Source organism: Oncorhynchus gorbuscha, linkage group LG12 (assembly GCF_021184085.1).
Source record: "Oncorhynchus gorbuscha isolate QuinsamMale2020 ecotype Even-year linkage group LG12, OgorEven_v1.0, whole genome shotgun sequence".
In the NCBI taxonomy this organism is placed as follows: domain Eukaryota; kingdom Metazoa; phylum Chordata; class Actinopteri; order Salmoniformes; family Salmonidae; genus Oncorhynchus; species Oncorhynchus gorbuscha.
In genome coordinates, this window is record NC_060184.1 from 76,632,610 (window position 1) to 76,645,585 (window position 12,976).

A 12,976-nucleotide genomic window follows, 5' to 3' on the forward strand; every position below is an offset into this window, starting at 1 on the left:
CATCTGAGCGATGCTCCCGTGGCCTTTTCAGCTCCTTGCACAACAACATGTCTCTGGTTAGCACAACAACATGTCTCTGGTTAGCACAACAACATGTCTCTGGTTAGCACAACAACATGTCTCTGGTTAGCACAACAACATGTCTCTGGTTAGCACAACAACATGTCTCTGGTTAGCACAACAACATGTCTCTGGTTAGCACAACAACATGTCTCTGGTTAGCACAACAACATGTCTCTGGTTAGCACAACAACATGTCTCTGGTTAGCACAACAACATGACTCTGGTTAGCACAACAACATGACTCTGGTTAGCACAACAACATGACTCTGGTTAGCACAACAACATGCACAACAACATGTCTCTGGTTAGCACAACAACATGACTCTGGTTAGCACAACAACATGACTCTGGTTAGCACAACAACATGACTCTGGTTAGCACAACAACATGACTCTGGTTAGCACAACAACATGTCTCTGGTTAGCACAACATCATGTCTCTGGTAAGCACATGGATCCATCCTGTGAGTGACAGAGATCAGTGTGAGGAGGTGTTGATGTTCATTTGGTGGACTTTGGATCTCTTCACCTGCTGTGTTGTCGGATGATGGGGCATGGTCCAGGGATTCTGCAGCTTCATTGGCATAGATCGCAGCTACAGTACGTTTATGGCTCTGGGGAAACCTGAGAATTGGATTGTTGACCTGAAACATTGGCTTGAATAATAAATATATAATTGTCTCTCAGCAATAGGTCAATGCAATTTCGTACTTTCACTTTCCATAGGTCGTAGGATTACCTGCTATTGCTGCCATCAATATTGTCTCCAGTTGAAAAGGAATCCAGACCAACTAATTATTTTGGGTCATCCTTACACTGTGTTCCACTTGCACACATGGTAATGCTGCAATTACTTCTGCACCGCACTAAGACTAGACCCAGCACACAGGAATTAAACCTTGGTTCAAAGGGGATTTGATGACGTTGGGCTTTAGCGTCATTAAAGCCAACGATTACCTGTAGTGTGTACCGTTTCAGACTTTCAGACTGTTTCAGACGTGGAGTTGCTACCCCTTGCCTCGCCACATATTTACTCACATTCCCTATATTTATGTTATCCCTTCCCCACACACACTATCAATTCATTCACCATAAGCTCTCTGCTCTCTGCTCTGTGTGTAACACAAGGGCGTTCTGACTCTCTACGATTACCACAGGGCTTCGGCTAAAAGCCTTTTATTCCCAGCAGCAGGATCAAGCAGCAAAAGTTACACAGTGGTCAATGGTCACATTCTACCAGAATCCATATGAATGAATGGATTTGGCTGACTTGTATAATCACTTCAATGGGTGGGGATAGGAGACACTCTGGTTACCGGGTGTGTTGAAACAGGAGACACTGGTTACCAGGTGTGTTGAAACAGGAGACACTGGTTACCGGGTGTGTTGAAACAGGAGAGACACTGGTTACCGGGTGTGTTGAAACAGGAGAGACACTGGTTACTGGGTGTGTTGAAACAGGAGACACTCTGGTTACCGGGTGTGTTGAAACAGGAGACACTCTGGTTACCGGGTGTGTTGAAACAGGAGACACTCTCACATTGTATCTTGGTAGTGCTATACGTAGACCATTGGTATCTTAACCCCATATGTTAGAGGCTGTCCACTTCTCTGCTTACTCAAAACATTTGTTTTGCAGAATGCCGAGGAAGTGTCGGCTCGGCTCACAGTTTGGTGCTAGAATGTTGTGGTCAGACACATGACTACGCCACCTTCCAGTGTACGGATATGAGCCCTCACAAGAGGAAAGGTTCCACTATTAGTCTCTGGAAACAGCATTATCATGAGCTAAGGTAGCATTTTCAGGACTTCCTCCTTTTTAGATTCAAGATATGGGATGAATTATGCCGGCATATTTAAAATATTTAATTTTTGCTAGGCGAACAATGTAGAGCATTGTATTGCAAAAACCTGACCTAAAGCATCTTATTGACCATTTCTGAGGAAACGTTATTTAGTGTTAATCAATCAAATGTGCAGTGGCCAGAAAAAGTATGTGAACTCTTTTGAATTACCTGGATATCTGCATAAATGAGTCATAACTTTTTATCTGATCTTCATCTAAGTCACAACAATAGACAAACACAGTCTGCTTAAACTAATAACACACCAACAAGTAAGTTTTCATGTCTTTATTGAACACACCATGTAAACATTCACAGTGCAGGGTGAGAAAAGTATGTGAACCCTTGGATTTAACAACTGGTTGACCCTCCTTTGGCAGCAATAACCTCAACCAAATGTTTTCTGTAGTTGCGGATCAGACCTGCGCAATGGTCATGAAGAATTTTGGACCATTCCTCTTTACAAAACTGTTTCAGTTCAGCAATATTCTTGGGATGTCTGGTGTGAACTGCTCTCTTGAGGTCATGCCACAGCATCTCAATTGTTTTGAGGTCAGGACTGACTGGGCCATTCCAGGAGATGTATTTTATTCTGTTTAAGCCATTTTGTTGATTTACTTCTGTGTTTTGGGTCGTTGTCCTGTTGCATCACCCAACTTCTGTTGAGCTTCAATTGGTGGACAGATAACCTTACATTCTCCTGAAAAATTTTAATGATAAAATTGGCAATTCATTTTTCTGTCGACGATCGCAAGCTGTCCAGTCCCTGAGGCAGAAAAGCAGCTCCAAACCATGACTCCCCCTTCACAGTACTTTACAGTTGGGATGAGGGATTGATGTTGGTGTGCTGTGCCTTTCTTTCTCCACACTTAGTGTTGTGCGTTCCTTCCGAACAACTCAACTGTAGTATAATCTGTCCACAGAGTATTTTTCCAGTAGCGCTGTGGAACATCCAGATGCTTTTTTTGCAAACTTCAGATGTGCAGCAATGTTTTTTTTTGGACAGCAGTGGCTTCTTCCGTGGTGTCCCATGAATATTCTTGTTTAGTGTTTTGTGTATCGTAGACTCATCAAAAGAGATGTTGGCAAACGTGCTGAACTTTCTCCATTTATAGACAATTTGTCTTACTGTGGACTGATGATCATCAATGCTTTTAGAGATAATTTGGTAACCCTTTCCAGCTTTATGCAAGTCAACAATTCTTAATCTTGGGTCTTCTGAGATCTATTTTGTTCGAGGCATGTTTCTTGAGAATAGCAAACTCAAATTTTGTGAGGTCTTTCTTTTATACTCCAGGGCAGCTCTAACCAACATCTCCAATCCTATCCAGGGCAGCTCTAACCAACATCTCCAATCCTGTCTCAATGATTGTACTCCAGGGCAGCTCTAACCAACATCTCCAATCTCGTCTCAATGATTGTACTCCAGGGTAGCTGACTCCTGACTCCAATCATTAGCCTAGGGGGGTTCACATACTTTTCCAACCTACCCTGTGAATGTTTAAATGATGTATTCAATATAGACAAAATAAATACAATAATTTGTGTTATTAGTTTGAGCAGACTGTGTTTGCCTGCGATTGTGATTAAGATGAAGTTCACATGTCATTTTATGACCAATTTATGCAGAAATTCAGTTAAGGGTTCACATATTTTTTTCTTTCCACTGCATTTATTAAAGCCCTTTTTACATCAGCCGATATCACAAAGGCAGATGTAGAAGCACAGTGGCCAGGAAAACTCCTTAGAAAGGTTCCTGCCTTTCTATCAAGAAACCTAGAGAGGAACCTCTGAGGGGTTGCCAGTCCTCTTCTGGCTGTGCCGGGTTGAGATTATAACAGAACATGGCCAAGATGTTCAAATGTTCATAGATGACCAGTAGGGTCAAATAATAATAATGACAGTGGTTGTCGAGGGTGCAACAGGTCAGCTCCTCAGGAGTAAATGTCAGTGGCAATTCATAGCTGAGCATTTAGAGATCCAGACAGCAGGCGCGCAAGAGTCAAAAACAGCACGTCTGGGACAGGTAGTACGTCCGGTGAACAGGTCAAGGTTCCATAGCTGCAGGCAGAACAGTTGAAACTGGAGCAGCAGCACCACCAGGTGGACTGCGGACACCAAGGAGTCATCAGGCCAGGTCGTACTGAGGCATGGTCCTAGGGCTCAGGTTCCCCGGGAAGGAGAGAATTATAGGGACCATACTAAAATTCCCACAGATAAGACAGGAGAAATACTCCAGATATAACAGACTGATCCTAGCCCCCTGACACAAACTATTGCAGCATAAATACTGGAGGAGAATCATAAGCTTGAGTCATTTGCTACAGTTGCCTCTCATTTTCTTTGATTATTATAAAAAAAGTTTTCTTTAATGCCGGGTTGCCGTTTTTAACACAGCCCAAACAAACTAAATTCCCCTTGTTTTGTTTAGTCTTCATTCCCTGTCTTGGTCTGTAGTTTCCTCTCTGTTGATACAATCGGCTAGCCAGACTGACGCTAACACTAAAACACAGCAGGTTTGAAATGAGAGACTACAGTAGCTCAGTAGGAATAATCTCCACTCTCCAGCACTACTGCCCTCTGTAGCAGTGGCAGTTATAGTATTTGATTGACATTCCCTTTTTCTTCTGGGTTTTAAGCATTAGTCGAGGCTAGTCTATTTATAGCCTGCGACCCAATGGAAATCAATGGAAATGACAGATGTTTTTGAACCATATCAACCCGTGAGGGGGATGTGTGTTTTACTCCGTTGCAAGTTTTAATAGCTGGATCAATGAACAATTCCCACCAGAGTATAGACATCCATCACCGTGATGGTCCTTCATGTCCCAGTAGAGAACGACTCAGGGGATGACCTGAAACTCATTGAAGGGACAGTTGGAGGAGTTGAGTTGTCTTCTAAACAAACTGCTTGGTTTTAGCTTTTGCCATATTTTCTTCTGATTTAAGGTTCACCTCTGGTTAACGGCCAGTTAATCTTTTTAATTAAATTTAAAATGTAACCTTTATTTAACTAGGCAAGTCAGTTAAGAACAAATTCTTATTTTCAATGATGGCCTAGGAACAGTGGGTTAACTGCCTTGTTCAGGGGCAGAACAACAGATTTTTGTTTTACCTTGTCAGCTTGGGGATTCGATCTTGCAACCTTTAATCTACTCTGTCATCCATTTACTTCCATCAGCCGAACAGTCACTTCAATGACTGCAATGGAGGTTTGTTTTCTCAAAAACTGTCTCTTTTGCTTCCACAGGCGATGGCATGCCAAAGGAAAGCAGTCCCTTCATTAACAACACAGACCATGACAAAGGAAACTATATGATGGGAAGAACATGGCCCTCTTCGAGGTAACTGTCAACATCCAATATCCAATAATCACCTTTTACATGGGCGTTTGACCTGGGATTCAATGTTAAAAGTGAAGGGGCTTTCCCTCTTTTATACTCATCCAGTTGTCACTGTCTAATGCCATTTGTCTGCCCTCTGACCTCTCTGTGCTAGTGATCCCTTATACCGAATGAATAATGGAAATCCATTTCTACTGTCTAATGCCATTTGTCTGCCCTAACTAACCTCTCTGTGCTAGTGATCCCTTATACTGGGAAATCAATTTCTACTGTCTAATGCCATTTGTCTACCCTAACTAACCTCTCTGTGCTAGTGATCCCTTATACTGGGAAATCCATTTCTACTTCTACTATAATTCACTTCAGCAAAACTATTCCAATCTACTTTGATTTGAATTTTGAAATTCCTCTTGATGGTTTCACCCACCACTCCGGTTACCGGGTTATTTGTCTGTCCTTTTATGTAGACAGCATGCCAAGATGTGTTATGATACTTTTTGTGTTCTGTTTTTTTAATTTGTTATTTTTCACAGGAAGAGATGGACAGCAACCCCATGGTGTCCTCGCTACTCAACAAGTTGGCCAACTACACCAATCTCACTCAGGGGGTCAAAGAGCACGAGGAGGCAGACGATGAGGAGGGGCCAGCCAGGAGTAAGAAACCAGTCAAGGTGAGCCTGTTGTCTCCACAGTGGACAATAACATTTTTCAATTCCAGATACACTTTTAGTGACACAAGCCACTTCTAAGCAAAACAGACTCCTACTGTCTGATATTGGTGATAATGACAAGGCAAATGTAATCCTCTCAACGTGTGGGTGTTCTCAAGACTGGAGGAAACGGCTTTGCTTAGACTGTCGGTATTTAGGGCATATCATTGTTTCCAGGTTTTAAAATGTCTTCACTTGGTTAGTGTATCCCGTCATACATATTTACTGTTGATTAATGGTGCCTTTTAAAAACAAGTTGTGAATAAATCATTCCAGAACAGGGTCTTTGACCAGAAAACATTCCGTGTGTAGCATTCCAGAACAGGGTCTTTGACCAGAGAAACCATTCCGTGTGTAGCATTCCAGAACAGGGTCTTTGACCAGAGAAAACATTCCGTGTGTAGCATTCCAGAACAGGGTCTTTGACCAGAGAAAACATTCCGTGTGTAGCATTCCAGAACAGGGTCTTTGACCAGAGAAAACATTCCGTGTGTAGCATTCCAGAACAGGGTCTTTGACCAGAGAAGCACGAAGGACATGTAAACATGCTCACTTTGTTTGTCTACGTGAGCTAAAGTGTGATTGATCATTGTTGGCTTTATATTTTTTATGTTTCAAACAAGCCACCCCGCCCTCCTAAATCCACCACCCCGCCCTCCTAAATCCACCACCCCGCCCTCCTAAATCCACCACCCCGCCCTCCTAAATCCACCACCCCGCCCTCCTAAATCCACCACCCCGCCCTCCTAAATCCACCACCCCGCCCTCCTAAATCCACCACCCCGCCCTCCTAAATCCACCACCCCGCCCTCCTAAATCCACCACCCCGCCCTCCTAAATCCACCACCCCGCCCTCCTAAATCCACCACCCCGCCCTCCTAAATCCACCACCCCGCCCTCCTAAAGCCACCCACCCGCCCTCCTAAAGCCACCGCCACCCCGCCCTCCTAAAGCCACCGCCACCCCGCCCTCCTAAAGCCACCGCCACCCCGCCCTCCTAAAGCCACCGCCACGCCCCCTAAAGCCACCCTCCTAAAGCCACCGCCACCACGCCCTCCTAAAGCCACCGCCACCACGCCCTCCTAAAGCCACCGCCACCACGCCCTCCTAAAGCCACCGCCACCACGCCCTCCTAAAGCCACCGCCACCACGCCCTCCTAAAGCCACCGCCACCACGCCCTCCTAAAGCCACCGCCGCCACGCCCTCCTAAAGCCACCGCCGCCACGCCCTCCTAAAGCCACCGCCGCCACGCCCTCCTAAAGCCACCGCCGCCACGCCCTCCTAAAGCCACCGCCGCCACGCCCTCCTAAAGCCACCGCCGCCACGCCTTCCCCTAAAGCCACCGCCGCCACGCCTTCCCCTAAAGCCACCGCCGCCACGCCTTCCCCTAAAGCCACCGCCGCCACGCCTTCCCCTAAAGCCACCGCTCCCTAAAGCCCGCCACGCCTCCCCTAAAGCCACCGCCGCCACGCCTTCCTCTAAAGCCACCGCCACCACACCCCCCCCCCTAAAGTCACCACCACCAAGCCCCCCCCTAAAGTCACCACCACCAAGCCCTCCCCTAAAGCCACCACCACCAAGCCCTCCCCTAAAGCCACCACCACCAAGCCCTCCCCTAAAGCCACCACCACAGCAAGAAGTGAATGCAGGTCTGTCTGAAATGTATCTGTATTGGTACTCCACCAGAGTTCGACATGGGAGCGGGTGCCAGGTGGTGGTCTGGGTGTTGTGCAATAAGTCAAGCAGAGTACCTCCTCTTGAGACAGTGTGATAGTTGAAGGGACCTGTGTGGTCCTTGGGATGAAAGCATGATTGATAATCATTCAAGCAATCTTTTTTTCTACTGGGCTGAATTTATTTGCTGTTCAGTTGCTTTATCTGATGCTGTAAATCAGGTGCTGTCCTTTTTTGAAGAACAGAAGGCCTCATTCTCTTACATGTGTCTGGCATACAACCCCGTCCTTTATACCTCTTTTCCCACAGTTCCAGCCTGGAGAAACCTTTTATTAAGTTGTTGTTGTCCTACCCCAGTTTGTTGCTTAAAATCCAAAAGGGAATACCCACCGTCCAACATTGTTTTCCAAGTGTTGCGGCAATTTCATTGTAACCACAAACCCTTTCCCATGCCAATGACATTTGTCTCACCTCTTTCCTGTCCTCCCCTCTCAGACAACGATCAGTGGGACTTTCCTTTGGGTTTAGATTGAGAGATGGTCAAAAAGGTAGCTACCACTTTGGACAAATAGGGGATGGTACTTTGGGACAATTTTGGGACAATTTTTAACAATTGTGGTGCTGTTGTGAAACTTCCTGATGGAATGTACCTGTGAGGTTGATGCCTGTGATCAAATGTCTTGAAGGTTTCATCACGGTACAGGGTGGGCCTCTTAGCTTCACTGTGCGTTTGTTGGAGTATCTGTGGTGGATTTGGGATGCCTTGCCCTTCAGATTTACTTCTAAAAGTCAATTTTCCAGCACTCTGAAATGTTAGTTACCTTGAGGTTAAAGTACAAACTGCCAGCTTTAATTTGAGGGTATTTCCATCCATGTGTAACAGTATAACTTTAGACCGTCCCCTCGCCCATACCCGGGTGCGAACCAGGGACCCTCTGCACACATCAACAACAGTCACCCACGAAGCATCGTTACCCATCGCTCCACAAAAGCCGCGGCCCTTGCAGAGCAAGGGGAACTACTACTTCAAGGTCTCTGAGCAAGTGACGTCACCGATTGAAACGCTAATTAGCGCGCACCACCGCTAACTAAGCTAGCCGTTTCACATGTCAGGTGAACCATTTTAAAAATTGCAGCACTTGTTGTACATAGTCCCCCCCCCTCCCTATTTTAGGGGACCAAAAGTATTGGGACAAATTCACTTATGTGTATTAAAGTAGTAAAAAGTTAAGCATTTGGTCCCATATCCATATGACGCAATGACTAACTACATCAAGCGTGTGTCTCTACAAATTTTGTAGGATGCACTTGCTGTTTGTTTTGGTTGTGTTGCCGATGTTTATTTTGTGCCCAATATAAATGAATTGTGTGTATATAATGTATTGAGTCACTTTTATTGTAAATAAGAATAGAACGTGTAAGAATAGAATGTGAGAAAGTTAGATGCACAGATATCATACCCCCAAGACATGCTAACCTCTCACCATTACAATAACGGGAGGTTAGCATTTTATATCATACCCCCAAGACATGCTAACCTCTCACCATTACAATAACAGGGGAGGTTAGCATTTTATATAATACCCCCAAGACATGCTAACCTCTCACCATTACAATAACAGGGGAGGTTAGAATTTTATATAATACCCCCAAGACATGCTAACCTCTCACCATTACAATAACAGGGGAGGTTAGCATTTTATATAATACCCCAAGACATGCTAACCTCTCACCATTACAATAACAGGAGGTTAGCATTTTATATAATACCCCCAAGACATGCTAACCTCTCACCATTACAATAACAGGGGAGGTTAGCATTTTATATCATACCCCCAAGACATGCTAACCTCTCACCATTACAATAACATGGGAGGTTAGAATTTTATATAATACCCCCAAGACATGCTAACCTCTCACCATTACAATAACAGGGGGGAGGTTAGCATGTTATATCATACCCCCAATACATGCTAACCTCTCACCATTACAATAACAGGGGAGGTTAGAATTTTATATAATACCCCCAAGACATGCTAACCTCTCACCATTACAATAACAGGAGAGGTTAGCATTTTATATCATACCCCCAAGACATGCTAACCTCTCACCATTACAATAACAGGGGAGGTTAGAATTTTATATCATACCCCCAAGACATGCTAACCTCTCACCATTACAATAACAGGGGAGGTTAGAATTTTATATAATACCCCCAAGACATGCTAACCTCTCACCATTACAATAACAGGAGAGGTTAGCATTTTATATCATACCCCCAAGACATGCTAACCTCTCACCATTACAATAACAGGGGAGGTTAGAATTTTATATAATACCCCCAAGACATGCTAAACCTCTCACCATTACAATAACAGGGGGGAGGTTAGCATGTTATATCATACCCCCAAGACATGCTAAACCTCTCACCGTTACAATAACAGGGGGGAGGTTAGCATGTTATATCATACCCCCAATACATGCTAACCTCTACCCATTACAATAACAGGGGAGGTTAGAATTTTATATAATACCCCCAAGACATGCAAACCTCTCACCATTACAATAACAGGGGAGGTTAGCATTTTATATAATACCCCCAAGACATGCTAACCTCTCACCATTACAATAACAGGGGAGGTTAGAATTTTATATAATACCCCCAAGACATGCTAACCTCTCACCATTACAATAACAGGGGAGGTTAGAATTTTATATAATACCCCCAAGACATGCTAACCTCTCACCATTACAATAACAGGGGGGAGGTTAGCATGTTATATCATACCCCCAATACATGCTAACCTCTCACCATTACAATAACAGGGGAGGTTAGAATTTTATATAATACCCCCAAGACATGCTAACCTCTCACCATTACAATAACAGGGGGAGGTTAGCATGTTATATCATACCCCCAATACATGCTAACCTCTCACCATTACAATAACAGGGGAGGTTAGAATTTTATATAATACCCCCAAGACATGCTAACCTCTCACCATTACAATAACAGGAGAGGTTAGCATTTTATATCATACCCCAAGACATGCTAACCTCTCACCATTACAATAACAGGGGAGGTTAGAATTTTATATCATACCCCAAGACATGCTAACCTCTCACCATTACAATAACAGGGGAGGTTAGAATTTTATATAATACCCCAAGACATGCTAACCTCTCACCATTACAATAACAGGAGAGGTTAGCATTTTATATCATACCCCCAAGACATGCTAACCTCTCACCATTACAATAACAGGGGAGGTTAGAATTTTATATAATACCCCCAAGACATGCTAAACCTCTCACCATTACAATAACAGGGGGGAGGTTAGCATGTTATATCATACCCCCAAGACATGCAAACCTCTCACCGTTACAATAACAGGGGGGAGGTTAGCATGTTATATCATACCCCCAATACATGCTAACCTCTACCCATTACAATAACAGGGGAGGTTAGAATTTTATATAATACCCCCAAGACATGCAAACCTCTCACCATTACAATAACAGGGGAGGTTAGCATTTTATATAATACCCCCAAGACATGCTAACCTCTCACCATTACAATAACAGGGGAGGTTAGAATTTTATATAATACCCCCAAGACATGCTAACCTCTCACCATTACAATAACAGGGGAGGTTAGAATTTTATATAATACCCCCAAGACATGCTAACCTCTCACCATTACAATAACAGGGGGGAGGTTAGCATTTTTGGGAGGGTATGATATTTGTGCGTCTAACTTTCTCACTCATCATTATTCACAATTCATTCAGGATTAGCCGTAACCGTGGTAGCATCCACATTTAATGGACAAAACACAAAATGTCCCAATACATACCCTTCTTTGCAGCACTTTACCATATCACCGGGCTGTAGTAAAGATTATATAAAATTAGAGCCAGCAGGACTTTTGTTGACTGTGGGCCTAAAAAGGCTGGACATCTATTTATCACAGTCAGACCTCTCACCATCTTTCCAACAATTGAATCAATACCATGACAATTTACAGTCTAAGTTGACACCAAGAAGTTTAGTCTCCTCAACTTTCTCAACAGCCACATAATTCATTACCAGATTCAGCTGAGGTCAAGAATGATTCATTCCAAATAATCAAATCAAATGTATTTATATAGCCCTTCGTACATCAGCTGATATCTCAAAGTGCTGTACAGAAACCCAGCCTAAAACCCCAAACAGCAAGCAATGCAGGTGTAGAAGCACGGTGGCTAGGAAAAACTCCCTAGAAAGGCCAAAACCTAGGAAGAGCCTGGTTCCTCTCTAGGTTTATGTTGGGTGGCCAGTCCTCTTCTGGCTGTGCCGGGTGGAGATTATAACAGAACATGGCCAAGATGTTCAAATGTTCATAAATTACCAGCATGGTCAAATAATAATAATCACAGGCAGAACAGTTGAAACTGGAGCAGCAGCACGGCCAGGTGGACTGGGGACAGCAAGGAGTCATCATGTCAGGTAGTCTGAGGCATGGTCCGAGGGCTCAGGTCCTCCTCCTCCGAGAGAGAAAGCGAGAATTAGAGTGAGCATACTCATTCACACAGGACACTGGATATGAAGGGAGAAGTACTCCAGATATAACAAACTGACCCTAGCCATAAACTACTGCAGCATAAATACTGGAGGCTGAGACAGGAGGGGTCAGGAGACACTGTGGCCCCATCCGATGACACCCCCGGACAGGGCCAAACAGGAAGGATATAACCCCACACACTTTGCCAAATCACAGCCCCCACAAAGCCACAACACATATGTTTTGCCAAAAACACATAATGTCGAAAGGTTGCACTGAAATCTAACAGTACAGCTCCCACTGTCTCATTATTATACATTTTCTTTCAGCCAATCATCAGTCATTTGTGTCATGGCATTACATGTCGAGTGCCCTTCTCTAAAAGCATGCTGAAAGCCTGTTGTTTAATGGTTCAAGAAAAGAAACCTGTGTTCCCAAGCTTATAATGACTAATGAATCCCTTTTTTTGTAAAAGTGTTTTCTGCTATTTTTTTTTTCTTGTGTGTTTTGTTCTAATAGGCAGTGGGTGGGATGTTGGCTAGCCCAGTATTCTGAGCAATGTGATATTTAGGTGGTACACAATGGTAGCGGATGGGAACACCAACATACAGTGCATTCGGAAAGTATTCAGACCCCTTCACTATTTCCACATTTTGTTTATTTTATTCTAATCCTGTTCTAGGTTTTAAAAAAAAATCCTCATCAATCTACACACAATACCCCATAATGACATCACAATACCCCATAATGACATCACAATACCCCATCATGACATCACAATACCCCATAATAACAAAG

General features: G+C 43.9%; 1 pseudogene across 1 annotated transcript in view; it reads left to right on the plus strand.

The window, feature by feature from the left end:
* Positions 1–616: 616 nt before the first annotated feature.
* LOC123990429 overlaps positions 617–12,976 on the plus strand; it is a 57,166-nt pseudogene continuing 44,806 nt past the window's right edge. Inside the window, exons 1-4 of the transcript XR_006830635.1 lie at positions 617–662; positions 1,702–1,812; positions 5,157–5,250; positions 5,784–5,921. The product of XR_006830635.1 is annotated as a solute carrier family 12 member 7-like (transcript). The remainder of the gene's footprint in view (positions 663–1,701; positions 1,813–5,156; positions 5,251–5,783; positions 5,922–12,976) is intronic.